At 43.0% G+C, this 24648-nt stretch overlaps 1 protein-coding gene across 6 annotated transcripts in view; it reads right to left on the bottom strand.

The window, feature by feature from the left end:
• Window positions 1-24403, bottom strand: part of LOC134343916 (long-chain-fatty-acid--CoA ligase ACSBG2-like) — a 103327-nt gene extending 78924 nt beyond the window's left edge. Inside the window, exons 1-2 of one of the 6 annotated variants that reach the window (XM_063042832.1) lie at window positions 23855-24088; window positions 5691-5756 (exon numbers count right to left, since the gene is read on the bottom strand). The gene's annotated coding sequence lies outside the window, so the exon portion shown is untranslated. Of the gene's footprint in view, window positions 1-3414; window positions 3433-5690; window positions 5757-22960; window positions 23233-23312; window positions 23524-23854; window positions 24089-24160 lie in introns of those variants that run through there. The other 5 variants (XM_063042833.1, XM_063042831.1, XM_063042834.1 and 2 more) reach the window with 5 other exon arrangements.
• Window positions 24404-24648: the final 245 nt, after the last annotated feature.

Raw genomic sequence — 24648 nt, 5'->3', positions numbered from 1 at the left:
TCAACTCTCAGTCACCTCCTCTTGAAAATGACCCCACTCAGGACCACCAGGACATTGCCTCCACCACCATCACCAACCTCATCAAGCTTCTTATTCTGGCATCTTCCCCCCTCCTTTCCAGTCCTGATGAAAGGTCTCAGCCCAAAACGTCAACTGTTATTCAATTCCATAGATGCTGCCCAACCTGCTGAGTTGCTCCAGCATTTTGTGTAGCTCTGGATTTCTAGCATCTGCAGAATCTCTTGTGTTTAAGGTTAAATAGTGAAATGCTGTGACAGGCAAATTGAAATGGAAGGATATTCTCTTCACTTAGAAACCAACTAGCAAACAGGGCACACTGTTGCATAAATCAGGACATTTATACACAGCAAGTGAGACAAAGAATCTGAAAATATAGTCAGATATACCTGGTCAGTTTTTCCACATTAATTAGCTTATTTTAAGGTGAAAATTTTGTATAAATAGTGGTAGAAATGGTTTTAGTTCACACCAAGAACAAAGGTACAAGACAACTTCAAGCAGAAATCCAACTTTTCAACTATCTCACAGGATAGAGGCGAGTACCTTCTCACATACAAACATTATATATTTGCATCCTTCAATCCCAACATATACTCAGTGGTCACTTTATTAGGAATCTTCTGTACCTAATAAAGCAGCCATTGAATATGTATTCATAGTTCAAAGTAAATTATCAAAGTACCAATTTCTTGTGGGCATTGCAGTAAATACAATGAAACAGAATAGAATCAATGAAAACACACAACAAATACAGGCAAACAACCAATGTACAAATGACAACGAACTGCAAATATAAAAATAGAGAAAAAGTCATAATAATAAAAAATTTAAAAAGCGCTAAGTAGAGAACATGAGTTGTAGAATCCTTAAAAGTGAGTCCATATGTTGTGGAATCAGTTCAGTGATGGAGTGATTGTTGTTATCCCCTCTGATTCAAGAGACTGATGTTTGAGGGTAATAACTGTTCCCGAGCCTGGTGATGCGAGTCCTGAGGCTCCCGTACTTCCTTCATGATGGCAGCAGCGAAAAGAGAGCATGTCCTGGATGGTGGGCATCCTTGATGAAGGATGTTGATTTCCTGTGACAGCATCCTTGTAAATGTGCTCAGTGAAGGAGAGGGCTTTACCTGTGCTGGACTGAGCATGTCTATTCAAGAGCACTGGAGTTCCCGTTGCTCTGATGCAACCAGTTAGTATATTCTCCACCATGCATCCATAGAAGTTTGTCAAAGTTTTAGAAGACATGCCAAATCTGCACTAACCTCTAAGTGCCCTCTTCGTGATAACACTTGCGTGCTGGACCCAGGACAAATTCTTTGAAAGGATAATGCTGAGAAATTCAAAGTTGCCGACCTCTGATTCCCTGTTGAGGACTGGCTCATGGACTTCTGGTTTCCTCCTCACGTCAATGATCAGCTTTTTGGTTTTCCTGACATTCAGTGAGAGGGTTGTGATCGTCTGCTGCTGCAGCCCATCCACTTTGTGGTTCGACGTGTTGTGCATTTAGAGATGCTCTTCTGCACACCACTGTCGTAATGTGTGGTTATCTGACTTACTGTCACCTTCATGTCAACTTGAACCTGTCTGACCATTCTCCTCTAATCTCTGATTTTCACCCACAGAACTGCCATTCACTGGATTTTCTTTTTTTTTTGTTTTCTGTACCATTCTCTGTAACTCTAGAGACTGTTGAACCTGAAAATTGCAGGAGGTCAGCAGTTTCTAAGATACTCAAACCAACCCGTCTGGCACCAACAAACATTTCGTGGTCTTAGATCAGATTTCTTCCCCATTCTGATGTTTGGTCTGCACAACAACTGAACCTCTTGACCACGTCTGCATGCTTTTCTGTATTGAGGTGCTGCCACGTGATTGGCTGATTGCATTAACAAGCAGGTGTACAGATGTGCCTGATGAACTGGTCACTGAGTGGATAATCCTCTAACATCACAACTCCTGTTCAATATTCCACATACCCTGAATATGTTTAAATATTAACAGCTATTCATGTAATACTAATGTTTTCAATTAATTTGAGGTTTTTTTTAAATCATGTTGATATCAGGTTCTAACACTGATCTTCCTCTCCCCTCCCCTTCTCTTGCAACATAGGATCACAGTTTCACATGCTTCCACTCTTGACAGATGAGTCAACTTTTCCCAGTTGTGCAAACTTTGCCTCATTTCTGCAAAGGTTGTTTGGATGGCGACAGCGACATTGGTTCAAAGTAAATTTATTATTAAAGTACATATGTCACCATATACAACCCAGAGATCCATTTTCATGTGGGCAACCTCAATAAATACAACAGCCATAATAGAATCAATGAAAGACTGCACCCAACAGGACGGACAAAATATCAATGTGCAAATACAAAATAAAAAAAATAATAAATAATACTGAGAACATGAGATGAATCAGATAATTGAAAATGAGTCCATAGGTTGTGGGAACAGTTCAGTGATGGGACAAGAAAAGTTGAGTGAAGTTATCCCCACTAGTTCAAAAGCCTGATGGCTATGGGTTAATCACTGTTCCTGAACCTGGTGGTGTGAGTCCTGAGGCTCCTGTACGTCCTTCCTGATGGCAGCAGCAAGAAGAGAGAAAGGTCTGATAATGGATGTTGCTTTCCTGTTTCAACGCTCCGCGTAGATGTGCCCAATGGTTGGGTGGGTTTTGCCCGTGAGGGACTGGACTGTATCCACTACTTTTTGTAGAATTTTCTGTTAAAGGGTATTGGTGTTTTCATACCAGGTCATGATGCAACCAGTCAATATGCTCTCCACCACACATCTATTTAGCAATGCTAGCACCTCTCCAGTGTTCTGAGGTGCCTCGTGTAAGCTGTCCAGGTTTAAGAAGCATATGATGGGGGCGGGGGGGGGGAGGATATTTGTAATGACAGGGATCACGATTTCCCAGTAGATATGTTTGCACTACGTTTATGGTGATGAAGTTCAGATGCCTTTCCCTCAATCAAGCAAAGGTTGTTCTAGTACATTGAAGACAATGGTGTATTTCATCATTGCATTCTCTGAGTTGTGTCTCCTGAGATGCAGAAACAGCTATCATCAGGCCTTCATGACCACATTTTCCTCACAGTGAAGTCCTGAGATTACTCAAGTTAAATTCTAACATCTTGAATGTCATCACGTTAACTGGAGATCATTTCCTCCAACACTCACGTAACGTGAACAATTTGATAAAGTTCCAGTGGGTTCCCTTTCCAGAGGCATGCGTTTCAAAATTCTCAGCGTTTACAAATCCACCCACAGACCCACTCCACCTCACCCCACCCCACCTTGCCCAGCAGCAAACACCCTTCACTCTCCAGCCTACAGACTTTGCTACATCCCTCCTCCACTTGCCTGAGGTGACTGGACCTTCAGTTACCTGGTTGTCATCTCTAGACTTTGTTCCCCAAAGTTTCTCATCAACAGGTCTTCTACTATTCTCTAATGAACCTGTCCATTGGTTGTCCTGTTGGCGACATCAGGTTTCTAGCATATTTTCTTGCAACCAAATAGTAGACACAATTCAATGGCTGAACCTTTGGGATCAAGAAAGACATCCTTCATCTTTTATGCTGTCACATTCATGCACTACGCATAGCTTGGTAGTTTTGAAAGTACAGCTGAAAAAGAAAATTCCAAAATATTAAAGGCAAAGAAATTACTCTGAAAGGGGTCCACCAAGTCTTAGAAGACAAGCCATGCACCAAATACAAAAGATTTTATAATGATTCGCTACATCTGATGTATTGCATTCAATTCTGGTCATACCATTATAAGACAACAGGAAAGGAGACAGTGCAGGAGAGCTTTAGTGGGAAGCCTCCTGGATTTGAGCAAATATGCCGTAAAGAGAGACTGGGAAAACTAGCATTGTTTTCTCTGGAGCGGTGGAGCTGACAGAAGTTTATGAAACTATGAGAGGTAAAGATAGCGTAGCTTGCTGGTATCTTCCACCCCAGGACCAAAATACCTCATACTACAAAGCATGTGTCTAAGGAATTCAAAAGAAATGTTCAGGGCAAGTTTATTTTTAAAAAGTGGAATGTGTATGCCAGAGTGGTGGTGGAGGTAGAAATGATAGAGGTGTGTAGAAGGCTCTGAGATACGTAGAGAATAGGGCAATATGGACCATGTGCAGGCTGAAGGGATTAGGTGTCAATAGCTTAACTGGCTTAGCGCAACAATGGAGACCTAAAGGACCTGTCCTTGCACTGCACTGATCTGTTCCACATTCAAAAATTCCTGTCAGAAGTTTAATTCTCCTGAAGCCTGTCCCTGTCTATTTATAATTTTCCAAACTAATTTCAATTATACTTCTCAGCTAACAAAGAACCTGGAAAAGCTAAATAGATTTTTGTCATCAACTCCTCTCCAACAGATTTTTCTCCCTGACTCTTCCTCCACAACTGCACTGGTGCTGCTTCATGCACCCATGCTCAGCCCGTCAATTTTTGCCTCTAGCTTCCATCCTGCCCTTAAATTCTCTGACACCTCGCTCTCCTTTCTTGATCTCTTTGTCTCCATCTCTGGGGACAAACTGTCAACCAGTATCTTTCATAAACCTGATTCCCATAACCCTATATCCTGTAAAAATGCTATTCCCTTTTCTCAATTTATTTGTATCTGCCACATCTGTTCTCAGGATGCAGCTTTCTGTTCCAGGGCATCAGAGATGTCCTCCTTTTTACAGAGCGGGGTTTCCCTCCCTCTACTATTAATGTTGCCCTCACCTACATCTCCTCCATTTCCCTCATCTTTACATCGTCGTAATAGTGATGGAGTCCCCCTTGTCCTTACCTTCCATCCCATCAGCCTCCACATCCAACACATTACCCTCCAGAACTTCCACCATCTCCAAAGGGACCCTACTGCTAAATATTCCTTTATCTCCCCACCTCCATTTTCCGCAGGGATCGCTCACTCCGCGATTCCCTTGCCCATTTTCCTTCCCCACTAATCTCCCTCCAGACACTTATCCCTGCAAGTGGCCTAAGTGTTACACCTGCCCATATACCTCCTCGCCCACCTCCCAAACAGTCCTTCCAGGGGAGGCAACACCTCACCTGCGAATCTGCTGGGTTTGTCTATTGTGTCCAGGGCCCAGTTCATTGAGCACCTCCACACTATCTGCCACAAGCGGAACTTCCCGGTGGCCAAACATTTTAGTTCCAATTCCCATTCCATGTCAATCAACCAAGATGAGGCCACCCTCAGGGTGAAGGAGCAACACCTTGTATTCCATCTGGGTAGCATCCAAATCTGATGGCATAAACATCAATTTCTCCTTTCGGTGAACAAAATTCTCCCTCCCCCATTCCCATCTCTGACTTTTCACTACTTCTCACCTGCCGATTACTTCCTCTTGGGTCCCCTACTCCTTCCCTTTCTCCCATTGTCCACTCTCCGCTTTTATCAGATTCTTTCTTCTCCAGCCATTGACCTTTCCCACCCACTTGGCTTCACCTATCACCTTCCAGCCAGCATCATTCCCCTTCCCCGTTTATTTCAGGCATCTCCTGTCTTCCTTCTCAGTCCTGAAGAAGTCTTGGCCCAAAATGTCACTTCCATCAATGCTGCTTGACCTACTGAATTCCTCCAGCTTTTTGTGTGTGTGTTGCACAGACTTTGTTAAATATACAACAACAATATACTTACCAACACTGATTTTCTTGGTGGACAGTCAGCAAGTGGTTGGTGTACATTGTTAAACCAACTGAAATCCTACACAAAGGGTTACACACAAACTGAGTTAAAGAAGAAAACAGAACACTCAGACTGTATAAATCTTCTGAAAGTTGCAAACAAGCGCTTGGCATTTAAACAGCACTCAGAATTTCCATACAAAATTCCCTTTACTTTTCCCTGACATCAGATCTTTCCAATGGAATTAATTTCAATCCTTTACATTTCTCTACAACTTCTTATTTTGCATTCAAACATCCAAACCAGCATCAGTACAGCAGCTTAGAAGGAACCAACAAACCCAGGAAATGCACACAAAATGCTGGACGAACTCAGCAGGCCAGGCAGCATCTATGGAAAAAAGTACAATCGACGTTTTGGGCCGAGACCCCTCAGCAGGAGTGTTGACTGTACTTTTCTCCATAGTTGCTGCCTGGCCTGCTGAGTTCCTCCAGCATTTTGTGTGCGTTGCTTAGATTTTCTCTTGTTTGCAACAAACCCAAGACATCAATTATTAATTTCACGTGCAGCAGGACAGCACGTCTGCCACTGACTTTGTGAAATATGCGCGAGGTAAGATGGTTGATACATAATCTTTTAAATTCCTGGTCATCACTGAGTAGTTACAACAAATACTTAAATCACGATTGGTGAAAAGACTGCCACTTCAAAGGTCAAAAGCCTTCACGTTCAGTTTTATTCCAGTACCTTGAGTAGATCATTAATATATATTTTTTTAAATCAAGAGTTTAGAAAAATAGAAACACAAGAAGATTCTGCAGATGCTGGAAACCTTGAGCAACACACACAAAATACTGGAGGAACTCAGCAAGTCAGGCAGTATGGTAGATTTGAATTGCTGTACTGATATAATTGGTGACAAATTGAACCAGGTTCTACTCATCTCATAATTAGATCAACACTCAAATTGCTCTACGTGTCAAATTTCAGACCAGGAGAAACAGAAACGTCCCAGTTTTATAGTCCAGCAGCCAGCCATAAATAGATCTCCTCAAACTGTCCTCCCTTCTCCTTTGACCCTTCAGGACTGCCAAGTTGTTGTTGGTATGTGGAAGCAAAAGGGGCATGAATATGATGTCTCCTTGTATTTCTTTCACTTTTAGCAGGAAATACAGTTATATTGACATAGTTTCCAAGGATATCTCAAAGTACTTTACAAACAGAATGCAGGCAGTCCCTGGGTTATAGAAACATAGAAAATAGGTGCAGGAGTAGGCCATTCGGCCCTTCGAGCCTGCACCGCCATTTATTATGATCATGGCTGATCATCCAACTCAGAACCCAGCCTTCCCTCCATACCCCCTGACCCCTGTAGCCACAAGGGCCATATCTAACTTCCTTTTAAACATAGCTAATGAACTGGCCTCAACAGTTTGCTGTGGCAGAGAATTCCACAGATATGAATACCCTACAGGCATCGACACATATAAACAAGCTCCCATAAATCCAAAAGTCCAATGTACAGGCCATAAGACATGGTAGCAGAATTACGCCATTTAGCCCATCGAGTCTGCTCCACCATGGCTGATCCATACCCTTCAGCCCTAATCTCCTGCATTCTCCTCACATCCCTTCATGCCCTGACTAATCAAGAATCTTTGATTTAAATATACCCAATGACTTGGCCTCCATAGCCACCTGCGGCAACAAATCCCACAGATTAACCATTCTCTGGCTAAAGAAATTCCTGTTCATCTCCATTCTAAATGGACATCCCTCTATTCTGAGGCTGTGTCCTCTGGTCTTAGACTCCCTAGCATAGGAAACATCCTCTCCACATCCACTCTGTCGAGGACTTTCAACATTCAATAGGTTTCAATGAGATCCCCCCTGATTAGTGCCTATGAACAGCAGAACTGGTTCATTTCATACACTAGGTGATGAGAGTACTTGACAGCAACACAGTTTGAGCCTCCCGCACAAACAATAGTCATCTTTAGAGTGCAATCCTTTACGAATTCTGTACTGTTTAATTCGTACAGTATTTGGCCATTACCATGTCTCCAAAACCAAACAAGGTGATGGTAGTACATCTAAGAAAGTAAAATGGAATGGAAGTTGAAATGTATATTAAAAATAACTACCATCAGGGAGTTTTGATGTGATTTGAAAAAGGAGAAATGCCACTGACAATTGGCAAAGTATTGGGTACCAGTCATTTGACAGTCATCAACGGTAAGGCACACATTCTCTCAAGCACGTTAAAGGATTGGTCCTGAAGTAGACCATTATTGCCTTGATTATTAAGATGAAGTACTGCTGATGATTTGGCTTGAAAATTAAAACTAATGCTAAATATCCATTAGCCTGATGCTTATGCAAGATAAAACAAAACCTACTTAAAGATTTAAAGAAAAAGTATGGAGTTAAAAACTTGTTGCAAGGAGGGGGTGGTTTACTAATTTTAAAGCAAGGGGTCTTAAAGGAATTTGGAAGTCATCTCTTCCAGTCATCTAAGAGTCCAACAAAACAGCTAGGATGACAGCCCTTTGTGCATTCTGGTTTAGGAACTATTGTCGTCTTGAGGTCCCGAGGTACTCTGCTTCCAAGAATGTTATATTGGAGATTTTGATGGTCCTTAATAATAATGCCTCCACCATTTTCATAAGCTAGTACACTTGCCCCCAATCACAACTGCTGTTCTCCAGCCAATGGATCAAGGTGTAATTGCACAGTACCTCTGCAAGGCATTATCTCAAGCCAGTGAGTATCCAATACAGTAGAGGCAAGACTTTAAGGGAGTTTGGAATTCATACATCTACGATGCAGAGAATATTTCAATTGTGGTCAAGCAGTACTGATGCAATATGGTTACCCCATCACATGATTTTGTGTGTGTACAAACAAGTATTTTCCAGCTTATGGACAAAATTGATTTATGAATGTCTTTATGAATGGAACCCTTCTCAACTCGGACACCGTCCATTATTTAAAATGCAGTAACATGTACTATAATCTCATCAGGTCACTTTGCAAGACTACAGAAAAAGAGTTGGGGGTAGAACTAGTGCTACCTCTAACAAATAGTTAGCATGCACAAGATTGGCCAAATGGTCTCCTCTCCTGCAGGATTCACTCTGTGATTCCTTTTTTCCCCATTGACAAAGGATACAGACATTAGTTTCTAGGGCAACCTATTCAAAACTTCCCGGCCAACTCACATAATTACTTGCTCTTTTAACTTTTTAAAATCTAATATTCTTATTCAGAACGGTGTTCAAAATGTATTCTATTGAATTTAACTTTTTTGAAAATCTGATGTAATTTATTTGGAATTTTGCACTCTACAAATTGGCTATTTCAAATAAAGCAATAAGCATTCCTGCAGCCCACTAGTTAGTTACCACCATTCTACTGGTTAATGTTTTATTAAATAACTGGAATATTACTGGAATAACTTGGCTACAGGAGGGCAAGAACCAGCAGCTCAGTATTCCGGGGTTCCATTGCTTTAGGTGTGATTGAGCAGGAGGGATTAAAGAGTGTGGCATTTTCAGTCAGGGAAAAATGTCATGGCTATGCTCCATCAGAACAGACTGGACAACTCGTCTAGTGAGGCTTTATGGGTGAAACTGATGAATGAGAAAGGTATGACCATGTTAACAGGACTATACTATAGACCACCCAACGGTCCACGGGATTTAGAGGAACAAATCTGTGGAGAGATTATAGACTGCTGAAAGAAATAAGGTTGCAATAGTAGGTGATTTTAACTTTCCACATATTGACTGGGACTCCCATCCATACTGTAAAAGGACTACATGGGATAGAGTCTGTGAAATGAGTTTGGGAAAGTTTCCTTAATCAGTATATAGAAGTCTCAATGAGAGAGTATGCGATACTCGATCTGCCATTAGGGAAGGAGGCAGGGCAGGTGACAGAAGTTTGTGTAGGGGACTACTTTGCAGCTAGTGATCACAAGGTCATTTGTTTTAAGGTAATTATGGAAAACAAAAGGACTGGTCCTCAGGTTGAGGTTCTAAATTGGAGAAAGGCCAATTTTGATGATATCAGAAAGGAACTGGCAAGGGTGGATTGGGACAGGCTGTTTTCTGGCAAAGGCATACTTGGTAAGTGGAAGGTCTTCAAACAAGAAATTTTGAGAGTACAAAGCTTGTATGTCCTGTCAGAATAAAAGGTAATGATTTCAGGTATCAGGAACCTTGGTTTTCAAGAAATATTGAGATTCTGTTTAAGAAAAAAAAAATCAGATATAGGCAGGTAGGAACAAATGAGATACTTAAGAGTATAAGAAATGCACAAGAACATTTAAGAAAGAAATCAGGAGGGTTAAAAGAAGACATGAGGTTGCCCTAGTGAACACGGTGAAGAAGAATCCTAAGGGATTCTACAGATATGCTAAGAGTAAAAGGATTGCAAGGAACAAAATTGGACCTCTGGAAAAATCAGTATGGTAATCAATGCATGGAGCCAAAAGAGATGGGGGAGATCTTAAATAGATTTTTTGCATCTGAATTTACTCAGGAGATGGACAGAATCTATAGAAGTGAGACAAAGCAGCAGCAAGGTCATGGACCCTATACAGATTACAGAGGAGGTGTTTGCTGTTTTGAGGCAAATCAGGATGGACAAACTCCAGGGCCTGACAAGGTGTTTCCTTGGATCCTTTGGGAAGCAAGTGCAGAAACTGCCAGGCTCCTAGTAGATATTTAAATCATGCTTAGCAACAGGTGAGGTACCAAGATTGGAGATAGTTAACGCCATTCCGTTGTTTAGGCAAGGCTCTCTGAATAAACCAGGAAATTATAGGTCCATGAGCCTGGCATCAGCAGTGGGAAGATTTGGAAGGTATTCCAAGAGACCAGATATTCAAGTAATTAGATAGACAGGGACTGATAGGGATAGTCAGCATGGATTAATGCATGGTAGGTCACGTCTAACCAATCTTATAAAGTTTTTCAAGGATGTTACCAGAAAAGGTGATGTAGATACGGCAGTAGATATTGCCTACATGGACTTCAGCAATGCATTTGACATGGTCCCACATAGGATGCTGGTCAGGAAGGTTCAGTCGCTTGGCATTCAAGATGAAGTAGATTGGAGGCCTAATGTCTGGCAACGTGTCACAAGGATCAGTGTTGGGTCCATTCTTTTTTTGTCATCTACATCAAAGATCTGGATGATAATGTGGTCAACTGGATCAGCAAATTTGCAGATGACTCCAAGATTGGGGGTGTAGTGGTCAGCAAGGAAAACTATCAAAGTAGAAGGATCTGGATCAGCTGGAAAAATGGGCTGAAACACGGCAGATGAAATTTAATGCAGACAAGTGTGAAGTGTTGCACTTTGGGAACACCAGCCAGGGTAGGCCTTACTCAGTGAGAATACAGGTCCACAATTCAGGTAGATAGAATCATTAAGAAATCTTTTGGCACATTGACTTTCATAAATGAAAGTACTGAGTACAGGAGATAGGATGTTATGTTGAAGTTGTACAAGATGTTGGTGAGGCCAATTTGGAGTATTGTGTGCAGTTATGGGAAGCTGCAAGTAAGATTGAAAGAGTACAGAGGAAATTAACAAGGATGTTGCCGGGACTGGAGTAACTGAGTTACAAGGAAAGACTGAATAGGTTAGAACTTTATTCCGTACAATATAGAAGATTGAGAGGAGATTTGATAGTGGTATACAAAATTATGAGGGTATAGCTAGGATAAATGCAAGCAGGCTTTTTCCAGTGAGGTTGGGTGAGACTAGTACTAGAGGACATGGATTAAGGGTGAAAGATCGTGAACTATTTTTAATATTTAATATTTGTAATCCAGGGAGCAGGAAGCGCAGAATCAAATATCGTTGTGATGATTGTACGTTCTAGTATCGATTGTTTGGCGACAATAAAGTATAAGTATAAAGATGAAAAGTTTAAAGGGAATACAAGGAGAAACTTCTTTACTCAGAGTGTGGCGAGAAGGTAGAACGAGCTGCTAGCACAAGCGATGGATGTGATTTCAATTTCAACGTTCAAGAGAAGTTTGGATAGGTACATGGATGGGAGGGGTATGGAGGTCTATGGTTTGGGTGCAGGTCAATGGGACCACACAGTTTAAATTGTTCAACATGGACTGGATGGGCTGAAGGGCCTGTTTCTGTACTGTAATTTTCTGACTATTATGTTAATCAGACTAAATCACATTTCTATGACAACCATACATTCACAATTATTTATCACATATATATCAAAACATACAGTGAAACATGTTGCAACAGCAGGAATTCTGCAGATGCTGGAAATTCAAGCAACACACATCAAAGTTGCTGGTGAACACAGCAGGCCAGGCAGCATCTCTAGGAAGCGGTACAGTCGACGTTTCAGGCCGAGACCCTTGTGTGAAACATGTTGTTTATGTTAACTACCCCAACTCCAATGATGTGCTGGGAGCAGCTCGCAAGTCATACCACACATTCTGGTGCCAACAGAACATACCCACAATACTTGGCAGAACAGCAAGGACAGCAAAACAGAACACACCATAGAGAGCAACAACAGCAAACAAGCCCCGTTCTTCCATCCCACACACCCATGCACAAATGCAGTTCTCTAACACCAGGGCAGGCCTCCATCCGCTAGTGGACTTGTGGATTTGCAGACATTGGGCCTTCAACTTCCCCAGAGGACTCATAGAAATTCACAGATTCTCTGGCCACCAGGCCTCAACTTCTGGACTTCCAATCGATCTTCAGTACCAGCCCAGGACTCAACAATGATGACAATGAGGACCAGAACTCCATGGCTCAAGCTCCAGACTCACCAATGACAGGACCCCTAACTCTAGGCCTCAAACTGGTCTTGCCAACTTGTGTACCCACTGACCAGGGCTGGGCACCAGCCCTTGTCCTCACTGGTCTGCAATCTGACATCTGACCACGTCCACACCACTGGCTTTCAAATACGGAGCAGAAGCTTAGACTTCGGGCTGTCCTCTAATTTCCTCACATCCCTGTCCCTATACCAACTCCCCTCGGTCCCCAAACCCATCCCTACAAGCCTAAAAAAAATCTTCTTAAAAATCTTAAGTTGAGCCACAACCTCAATGGAGACCACAGCTTGGTGCTATCTTGACAGGGAGGTGATTATTTTCTTGACAGAGTGATGATTATTTAAGTAGCTCTTTTATTACTTTGAGGGGATCAATGAATTATGCTCAAACATCATATTAATTCTCCAAAATCTGACAAATATCATGGCTGTTCCCCAATCATTCCTAAAATTATAAAGTCACCATGGAAATTGCTTATCCGCCTATTTTCAAAAAGACAATGTCTGACACATGGGCAAAAATGAGCCACATTCTTCAAATGCAGCCAGTTCCTAAACATACCTGATCTAAACTTCTTACACATTTCCAGCCTTCACCTTTTATACCAGGACCTGGAGATGGGTTTGTGATCCATATCAGGTACTAGATTTCCCTCCTGAAATTTCTGTCACCACACACAATCCCAAAGCTCAAGCAACACACACAAAATGCTGGAGAAACGCCGCAGGCCAGACAGCATCTATGGAAAAAAGAGCACAGTCAACGTTTTGGGCAAAGACCTCTCAGCAGGATGGGGAAAAAAAAAGAGATCAGTAGATTTAAAAGGTGGGTGGGGAGGCAGGGCATAGAGAAACACCAGGTGATAGGGGAAACCGGGAGGGGGAAGGACAAAGTAAAGAGCTGGGAAGTTGATGGGTGAAAGAGATATAGGGCTGGAGAAGGGGGAGTCTGATAGGTGGGGATAGAAGGCCATGGAAGAAAGGAAAAGGGGAAGCACCAGAGGGAGGCGATGGCAGGCAAGGAGACAAGATGAGAGGATGGTGCAGAACCGGAAGTTGGAGAAGTCAATGTTCATGCCATCAGGTTGGAGGCTATCCAGACGGAATATAAGGTGTTGTTCCTCCAACCTGAGTGTGGCCTCAACGTGAGGCCCAAGGCTCAATCTTCTACAAGACCCTCTGCTCTGGATCTGCAGTTGCATTCTCGCTGAAGAGAAATGCTTGTGGGCTTCATAACATTTATAGGTTCTTCAATATTGCTGTTCATTAAGAACAAATATTGACAATGAACAGCATTAACAATCAGCAGTGGCAAATACAACAATGTATCAAAGTTCATACCACCTGGCACACATAGTTCTTAAAAAGAAATACATGGGCTTAATACAATCTATGTTACTTTCCTTCCAAAAGGACAGGCTTATAACAATAACTAGTTACATATTACCAAACAACTATTTACATGCAATATAAAAGTGTACAACTATTTACAAAAACACATGTCATTCAACTATAAACTGAACAAATACAGTATAATTCTCCTCAATTTATGACCTTCATGATGTTAAGACCTGGTTCAAAATTCCAATATATGCTACACACATAAAAGTTGCTGGTGAACGCAGCAGGCCAAGCAGCATCTCTAGGAAGAGGTACAGTCCACGTTTCAGGCCGAGACCCTTCGTCAGGACTAACTGAAGGAAGAGTGAGTAAGGGATTTGAAAGTTGGAGGGGGAGGGGGAGATCCAAAATGATAGGAGAAGACAGGAGGGGGAGGGATAGAGCCAAGAGCTGGACAGGTGATAGGCAAAAGGGGATACGAGAGGATCATGGGACAGGAGGTCCGGGAAGAAAGACAAGTGGGGGGGGAACCCAGAGGATGGGCAAGGGGTATATTCAGAGGGACAGAGGGAGAAAAAAGAGAGTGAGAGAAAGAATGTGTGTATAAAAATAAGTAACAGATGGGGTACGAGGGCGAGGTGGGGCATTAGCGGAAGTTAGAGAAGTCGATGTTCATGCCATCAGGTTGGAGGCTACCCAGACGGAATATAAGGTGCTGTTCCTCCAACCTGAGTGTGGCTTCATCTTTACAGTAGAGGAGGCCGTGGATAGACATGTCAGAATGGGAATGGGATGTGGAATTAAAATGTGTGGCCACTGGGAGATCCTGCTTTCTCTGGCGGACAGAGCGTAGATGTTCAGCAAAGTGGTCTCCCAGTCTGCGTCGGGTCTCGCCAATATATAAAAGGCCACATCCGGAGCACCGGACGCAGTATATCACCCCAGCCGACTCACAGGTGAAGTGTTGCCTCACCTGGAAGGCTCCATCTTCCTCTCACCCCAACCCTCCCCTCTCCATTGACACCCCCAGCCTCCCCCCTCCCCCCTCTGATCCCAGCTCTCATCTGTGCCGGGTCTTTACCATCCCCTCCGACCTTCAACTGTCGGAGGCAGAGCGCTCTGTCCTCAGTAAGGGCCTCACCTTTGTCCCCCTTCGCCCACACCTCAGCGAGTTCCGTATTCGCCATGATGCGGAACTTTTCTTCCGCCGTCTCCGTCTCCGAGCCTACTTCTTCGGCAAGGACTCTTCCACCCCCAACGATGACCCCATCTCCTGTCTTCAACCCTCCTCTTCTTCATGGACACCCCGCTCTGGTCTTCTGCCTGCTCTGGATCTCTTTACCGCTAACTGCCGACGGGACATCAACCGTCTCGACTTCACCGCACCTTGTCCCCAGTCCAACCTCACTCCTTCGGAACGCTCTGCTCTCCACTCCCTCCGCACTAATCCTAACCTTATTATTAAACCCGCCGATAAGGGGGGTGCTGTTGTAGTCTGGCGTACTGACCTCTACCTTGCCGAGGCACAGCGACAACTCGCGGATATCTCTTCTTATTTACCCCTCGATCGTGACCCCACTAAGGAGCACCAGGCCATTGTCTCCCACACCATCACCGACTTTATCCGCTCAGAGGATCTCCCATCCACTGCTACCAACCTTATAGTTCCCACACCTTGCACTTCCCATTTCTACCTCCTACCCAAAATCCACAAACCTGCCTGTCCTGGCCGACCTATTGTCTCAGCTTGCTCCTGCCCCACCGAACTCGTTTCTGCATACCTCGACACGGTTTTATCCCCCCTTGTTCAATCCCTTCCGACCTATGTTCGTGACACTTCTCACACTCTTAAACTTTTCGATGATTTTAAGTTCCCTGGCCTCCACCGCTTTATTTTCACTATGTATGTCCAGTCCCTATATACTTCCATTCCCCATCAGGAAGGTCTCAAAGCTCTTTCTTTCTTTCTTTTTTCTTTTTAAATCTTTTTATTGAGTAAGTATACAAAAAAGGTAAGCCATATAAACATTAATACAATGTTAAAGTATAATAAAATTCCAAAAGATAACAATACCAAAAAGAAAATACTACAATGTAATTTAAGCATAAGAAACCAAGATAACATAATAGTTTACTAAATTTTATATATATCAATGGAAAAAAAGAAAAAAAAAACCCCAAAAAAAAAACCCACCGTGCAACTAACTAAAAGCAAGGCAAAGCAATGGGCTAACTTGAAACCAAACAGAGTTAAACTTAAAATCACGTCCTCAATCCCGACCTCCATTAAAACAGTGAAAAAAAAACAAGAAGGGTAAATATTACATTAAATGAAAATATCGAATAAAAGGTCCCCAAATCTGTTCAAATTTAAATGAAGAATCATAAAGGTTACTTCTAATTTTCTCCAAATTCAAACATAAAATCGTCTGAGAAAACCAAAAAAAGGTAGTTGGGGCATTAAGCTCTTTCCAATGTTGTAAAATACATCTTTTCGCCATTAAAGTAAGAAATGCAATCATTCTACGGGCTGAAGGGGAAAGATTACTAGAAATTTTAGGTAGTCCAAAGATAGCAGTAATAGGGTGAGGAGAGATATCTATATTTAATACCTTAGAAATAATATTGAAAATATCTCTCCAAAAAGTTTCCAAAGTAGGGCAAGACCAAAACATATGAGTTAAAGAGGCTATCTGCCCCGAACATCTATCACAGAAAGGATTAATATGCGAGTAAAAACGCGCTAACTTATCTTTGGACATATGTGCTCTATGAACCACTTTAAATTGAATTAGGGAATGTTTAGCACAAATAGAGGAAGTATTAACTAATTGTAAAATCTGCCCCCAATCATCCACAGAAATGGTAAGCCCCAATTCCTGTTCCCAATCTACCCTAATCTTATCAAATGGAGCTTTCCTAAGTTTCATAATAATATTATAAATCATAGCCGATGCACCTTTCTGACATGGATTAAGGTTAATTATCGAATCTAAAATATATATAGGAGGGAGCATTGGAAAGGAAGAAAGTATAGTACTTAGGAAATTTCTAACTTGTAAATATCTAAAAAAATGTATTCTTGATAAGTTATATTTATTAGATAATTGTTCAAAAGACATAAGGGAACCATCTAAAAATAAATCCAAAAACCGTAAAATACCCTTAGTCTTCCAAGTTTGAAAAGCGCGATCCGTAAAAGAGGGAGGAAAAAATATGTTACCTAAAATAGGAATCGCTAACCCGAATTGATTAAGATCAAAAAATTTTCTGAATTGAAACCAAATGCGCAAAGCATATTTAACTATCGGGTTAGAGACCTGCTTAAGGCGTTTCGAATCAAAAGGAAGAGAGGAACCTAAAATAGAACCAAGTGTATAACCCTGAACAGATTGTAATTCCAATGCTACCCATTTAGGAATAGATAGTATGTCCCGGTCAAGTAACCAAAAGGAAGGTCTCAAAGCTCTACGCTTCTTTTTGGATTCTAGACCTAATCAGTTCCCCTCTACCACCACTCTGCTCCGTCTGGTGGAATTAGTCCTTACTCTTAATAATTTCTCCTTTGGCTCCTCCCACTTCCTCCAAACTAAAGGTGCAGCTATGGGCACCCGTATGGGTCCTAGCTATGCCTGCCTTTTTGTTGGCTTTGTGGAACAATCTATGTTCCGTGCCTATTCTGGTATCTGTCCCCCACTTTTCCTTCGCTACATCGACAACTGCATTGGCGCTGCTTCCTGCACGCATGCAGAACTCGTTGAGTTTATTAACTTTGCCTCCAACTTTCATCCTGCCCTCAAGTTTACCTGGTCCTTTCCCGACACCTCCCTCCCCTTTCTAGGTCTTTCTGTCTCTGTCTCTGGAGACAGCTTATCCACTGATGTCTACTATAAGCTTACTGACTCTCACAGCTATCTGGACTATTCCTCTTCTCACCCTGTCTCTTGCAAAAACGCCATCCCCTTCTCGCAATTCCTCCGTCTCCGCCGCATCTGCTCTCAGGATGAGGCTTTTCATTCTAGGACGATTGGGATGTCTTCCTTTTTTAAAGAAAGGGGCTTCCCTTCCTCCACTATCAACTCTGCTCTTAAACGCATCTCCCCCATATCACGTACATCTGCTCTCACTCCATCCTCCCACCACCCCACTAGGGTTCCCCTGGTCCTCACCTACCACCCCACCAGCCTCTGGGTCCAACATATTATTCTCCGTAACTTCCGCCACCTCCAACGGGATCCCACCACTAAGCACATCTTTCCCTCCCCCCCCTGCATTCCGCAGGGATCGCTCCCTACGCAACTCCCTTGTCCATTCATCCCCCCATCCCTCCCCACTGATCTCCCTCCTGGCACTTATCCGTGTAAGTGGAACAAGTGCTACACATGCCCTTACACTTCCTCCCTTACCACCATTCAGGGCCCCAAACAGTCCTTCCAGGTGAGGCAACACTTCACCTGTGTGTCGGCTGGGGTGATATACTGCATCCGGTGCTCCGGATGTGGCCTTTTATATATTGGCGAGACCCGACGCAGACTGGGAGACCGCTTTGCTGAACATCTACGCTCTGTCCACCAGAGAAAGCAGGATCTCCCAGTGGCCACACATTTTAATTCCACATCCCATTCCCATTCTGACATGTCTATCCACGGCCTCCTCTACTGTAAAGATGAAGCCACACTCAGGTTGGAGGAACAACACCTTATATTCCGTCTGGGTAGCCTCCAACCTGATGGCATGAAGATCGACTTCTCTAACTTCCGCTAATGCCCCACCTCCCCCTTGTACCCCATCTGTTACTTATTTTTATACACACATTCTTTCTCTCATTCTCCTTTTTCTCCCTCTGTCCCTCTGAATATACCCCTTGCCCATCCTCTGGGTGTCTCCACCCCTCCCCCCAGTCTTTCTTCCCGGACCTCCTGTCCCATGATCCTCTCGTATCCCTTTTGCCTATCACCTGTCCAGCTCTTGGCTCCATCCCTCCCCCTCCTGTCTTCTCCTATCATTTTGGATCTCCCCCTCCCCCTCCAACTTTCAAATCCCTTACTCACTCTTCCTTCAGTTAGTCCTGACGAAGGGTCTCGGCCTGAAACGTCGACTGTACCTCTTCCTACAGATGCTGCCTGGCCTGCTGCATTCACCAGTAACTTTTATGTGTGTTGCTTGAATTTCCAGCATCTGCAGAATTCCTGTTGTTTCTAATATATGATGCTCTGTTACTAAAACTTCATTGATTGGTCAGACTGATGACCTATGAACTGGTGCTTGTATGATTAACCTTAGGCATTTCACTAATGAAGTTAATTCCCATCACTTAGCCTCAACTGATTGCTTGTGAAAGCCAATCCCTCACCGGCATGATGGCATGAACATTGAATTTTCTAATTTCCTGAAATTTCTCCCCCTCCTTCTCTCTTTTCCCATTCCAGTTACCCTCTCACCCCTTCTCTTCTCACCTGCCCTTCACTCCCTGTTTCCTCACCTCCTTCCTATTCTTCCATGGCCCACTGTCCTTTTCTACTCGATTCCTCCTTTTTCTTCAGCCGTTCACCTCTTCCAGTTATCCCCTCCCAGCTTCTCACAAAATCCCCTCTCCCTCACCTACCCACCTATCTTTCCCCTTACCTGGTCTCAGCTATCACCTGCCAGCATACACTCCTCCTCCCCTCCACCCACCTTGTTTGTCTGGCTTCTGCCCCCTTTCTTTCCAGTCCTGATGAAAGGTCTTGGGCTGAAATGCTAACTATTTATTTTACTCCATAGATGCTGCCTGACTTGCTGAGTTCCTCTAGGATTTTGCATGTGCCCTTCAACACCCAGTTGGCAGTGGAATCTCCAATCACTTCCATAAGAATATAGTGATTCAATTCTGCCAAGATGAATGGCTAAATGATGAGAAGTCTCTAGCTGGAATAAGAGCTCCCAACCTTCTTTATGCGAAGGACTCCTACCATTAACCAAGGCGTTTGTGGACCCCAGGTTGGGAACAACTGAGCAAGTCTTCTCACCATTTGCTTGTTAAACTGGCTGAGACCACCAACCTTGTATGAATTGAGCACGCGCGCGCGCACACACACACACACACACACACACACACACACACACACGTACGTTCTGGAAATGAGGGAATCAAAATATAGCAAAAGGTAGAAGACCAGCACTGATCTCCTTAAGTGTTGGAACTAGTTCTAACGGATGAATGACTCAGTTTATTCCCATTTCTTACATTATATCTAACTGCGTACCTAATTATCTGTGAGAATGGCAGGCAGCTTGCCTACTATTAACAATACAAACGAAAATACACTCTCACCACAAAGCTTTCCTCAAAGGAAAGTGACGAGTGTTGTGTAGTTTCACCCTTGACTGCAGAAGACCAGCTGAACACTTGCATAGTGCATTGTACATGAAAGGAAGGGGAATACATGAAACACAGTGAGCAGTGGGCGCAAACTTAGAGGGTAACTAGTGACTGCTATGACTCTGAATTTAGATAGAAAGCAGGATTAGCTTTATTTGTCACATGCTTATTGAAACTTAAGTTCGCGTCAACAATCAACACAGTTCTCATTTGTGCTGGGAGCAGCCACAAGTGTGGCCATGCTTCCAGCACCAACATAGCATGCCCACAATTTAATAACCCCGTGCTAATCTGTTCATCTTTGGAATATGGGAGGAAAGTGGGGCAGTCAGAAAAAGCCCAGAATGGGGAGAACATACAAACTCCTTATAGACAGTGGCAAGAATTGCTGACACTAAAGTGTTACGCTAACCACTACACCATCGCGTCCCCATTAAAATGCCCTATGGAATAAATCCAAGCACAGAGCAGCAAACTCACATACAACTCCTTTACTCAAACCCACAGTAATAAGTGATCTATCTTCGGCACGGACTAAAAGGACCGAGATAGCCTGTTTCCGTGCTGTAATTGTTATATGGTTATATGTCATATCTTGATCAGATTACATCCTCTTTCAAAAATCAATTAGGCCAAACAAGGAAGCCTAAACTGCTAACTGCTGATAACGTAGTGTAACATTAAACTCACTGCAACCCAACATTAAGACTCAAAACCCAGGTGAAAAGAAGACCTGTAAAAACACAAAAATACCCTTTTGAAAAGCAACCATAAGCATTCCTTCAATGGGTAAACAATTATGAGTGTAATGAAAGAGAATTTGGCTAGTAGGCCGAATACCATCAGTGAGGCAGTTCCTGTAATGCAGGCCTGAATCAAAAGTGCATGTCAAATTAACCTGGTGTGCTAACATCCTTGACTGTAGCAATAACAGATGATATATTTATTTTATCTCAGAACAAAAAAACTTTCACAAATCTGTAATAAGCTGATATGCTTGATCTGATCATTGTTACCTAATGAAAGCGAACAAAGAAAATCCACATCACCTTGACAACTACAGGTAACATTGCATGTTGTTGAAACTCATATCACCATCTTTCAAGGTGCCATAAATAATTCTCTTTCAATTTTGAAGCATGCAGCCAAATCAAAATATTCCTACAAGTTCATGAATCAGGAGCAGCAGTAGGTAGCTTGGCTTTTGAGAGATACTTGTCAGGAGTTTACACGGGATAAATGCAAGTAGGCTTTTTGCACTGTTGGGTAAGACTGGAACTAGAGGTCATAGGTTAAGGGTGAAAGGTGAAATGTTTAGGGGAACTTCTTCCATTCAAGTACTGCGAGTGTGGAATGAGCTGTCCGCAGAAGTGATGAAGGTGGTTGTGATTTCAACATTTAAGAGAAGTTTGGATAAATACATAGATGGGAGGAGGCTATGGTCCAGGTGCTGGTTGATGAGACTAGGTACGGACTAGATGGGCCGAAAAGCCAGCTTCTGTGCTCTAGTGCTTTATAACTATGACCCCTCCAGCCTCCTCCAATACTTCATAGATCATAGCAGAGCTGACTGCAGCCTCAACTCTGCATGCACCCTCCCTACACCAAATGATTGTTCACCCTATAATTTATCAAAAATCAATCTACCCATGCCTCAAAATATGCAGACTTGGCTTCCTTTCCCTTTTGAGGAATAGATTTCTGAAGACTTACCACCCACAGAAACAAAAAAATTGCTTCATTATCTTAAATAAGTGACCAATTATTTTTAGGTTCTCCCACCAGAAGAAGCACCCCCTCTACATCCACATTTCAGTCATCCTCTCTCACTCTCTTAAATTCCAGCAGATACAAGTCAAGCCTGTCCAAGTTTTCCACATAAGGCAACCTACTGGTTCAATTTATTGAACTCACAGACCATGCAACTCTGAGACTCGAAGATCTAAAATTGATTTATGAAGCATGTGGCGGTGTCTTAAATAAAATTGCTTTGCCAAAGGCACAATTAGCAGAGGCAGTTAGAGACCTGGATAACAAAAGGGACAGGCACAGGTTCTAAAAAAAATCCAAGGGGCAAGGTTTCAGCAACGACAGGAAAGAGTCTATGGAGAGAGTGCAGGGAGTGGAACTGCACAGATGTCCTTAAATGGAATTCAGTGTGGACTCGATGGAAGGACTTATCCAACCTATTCTGCAATCAGAGACTTCAGTGGCAAATTTTCTGTTTCTTTCTCGCTTACCACAAAGGAACAAAAACAATGCTGGTTTCACTGTTTGCAACGGCAACTTAGGATACATCTTCCAATAACCTTTCTGTTGGTACAATGGCTCTGACAAGATATCACTGCAGCTAAAATCAAAGATCAGATGGGCTTGTAATTCACATTACATCTACTAACGTTAATGGACAGGGCATCAAACAAAAGTAAAGCAAGTACAAATTCTAGTATATTTCATATTAAACCCATTCATTGGTTTGCTATTACTTAGTCCTAGTGAGGATTATCACTTAAAGGTAAATGAGAAAATTTTAATCAGTTTATTATCACTGACCTATGATATGAGATTTGTTGTTATACGGCAACAGTACAGTGCAAAGACATATAATTACTATGGATTACAAAAATAATTCATGAAAAATAAAGGAATAACGAGGCAGTGCTCATGGATCATTCAGAAATCTTACTACAGAAGGGAAGAAGGTGTTCCTAAAACAGAGTATGGATCTTCAGGCGCCTGTACCTCCTTTCTGACGATAGCAATGAGAAGAGGGTTTGGGTCCTTAATGATGGATGCTGGCCTCTTGAAGATGTCTGGGATGGTGGGAAGGGTTAGCCCGTGATGGAGATGGCCGAGTCGAAGCTCTTGTGATCCTGTGCACTGGAGCCTCCATACCGGGCTACCATGCAAACAATCAGAATCACCTTCACTCCCGCAATCATCTACAGAAATCTGCAAGTCGACGGTGACAAGACACACCACATCTCCTCAAACTGCTAACAAAAGCAGAGCCACTGGCATAGCTCTTTATTTCTCAATGTGTTGCTCCTCTGACACAGGTGGAGGTATGCCCGGGAACGTGAAGCTGGCTCACCCCTTCCACTGCTGCGTGTGCTCCCGACTTCCCCTTCCCGAAGTCCGCAATCAATTACTTCGTCTTGCTGACATTGAGTGTGAGGTTTCTGCTTGTAGTACTATTTACAACTCGCAATGAAAACGTCCTCTTTACGGATTTGATAATAATAAACTAAGAAATGTATCACCAACTTTCAAAGATACCCGAACACCAGGGCTAGCGTTTTTTTTTTGTTTACATTTTAACAGGAATAGATATAAGGTGACATCCAAGTCTTGTGGATGGTTAGGTTAAGTAGAGGATTTCTTTCTCGAAAGATATTGGCCAGATATGTTCCTTTCCCGTCGTAAATTCCCAGATCGGCTAAATTCAAATAATCATGAAGACTGCTGAGCACAGAGGAGAAATATTTTTCCTCTGCGACGTTAATATGCTTTACTTCATAACGCAGTGTAAACTTTGCCTTGCAGTAAGGAGGTACGACATACTGTAAAATGAGGGTAACTAAGACACAAATTGAACGAATCGGGAACGGAGTGTAAACAAAATCAAATACTTACCTTTGTTGAAAACAGCTGTTCAAACTAACCTTACAGCAGTCGAAAATAACAGAATTTCTTGACGAAAAGGTGCTAATTGTGGTTTTGCTATTTGATTAATCATTAACAGCCACGCACGTGTGCGCTCATCTACTCAACTAGGTGGAATGTGCAGGTCCCGGGAATATCAATCATTTCGCTTGGCAGCTTGACGTACGCACGCGCATTCCAGGCCAAGTTCCTGATGCATTTGGCTGGGGATCCCAAATCTACTCGTACTCATACCGATCCTGCTCCTCCACCTCCACCCGCAGGCGCAGCGTTTACCTGGACAATGACCAGACGTTACAATCAGCTGCAGGACGTCACTTTTTCCACGCAGGCACTGACTGCGGTCCACCAGGGAAGGGGTGAACGAGCCGGGGAGCTGCTTATGACGAGCCGTTGCAACGCCTCTTGAAAGATGCAATTCGTTCTTTTTATATTACAAGTTGCAAAGTTGTTAACTTTTCAGGCCAGGCAGCATCTCTAGGAAGAGGTGCAGTCGACGTTTCAGGCCGAGACCCTTCGTCAGGACTAACTGAAGGAAGAGTGAGTAAGGGATTTGAAAGTTGGAGGGGGAGGGGGAGATCCAAAATGATAGGAGAAGACAGGAGGGGGAGGGATGGAGCCGAGAGCTGGACAGGTGATAGGCAAAAGGGGATACGAGAGGATCATGGGACAGGAGGTCCGGGAAGAAAGACGGGGGGGGGGTGACCCAGAGGATGGGCAAGAGGTATATTCAGAGGGACAGAGGGAGAAAAAGGAGAGTGAGA

This window comes from Mobula hypostoma, chromosome 3, assembly GCF_963921235.1.
Source record: "Mobula hypostoma chromosome 3, sMobHyp1.1, whole genome shotgun sequence".
NCBI classification, from domain to species: domain Eukaryota; kingdom Metazoa; phylum Chordata; class Chondrichthyes; order Myliobatiformes; family Myliobatidae; genus Mobula; species Mobula hypostoma.
The sequence above is the reverse complement of the archived record's forward strand: the minus strand, read 5'-3'. Positions and strand labels throughout refer to the sequence as shown.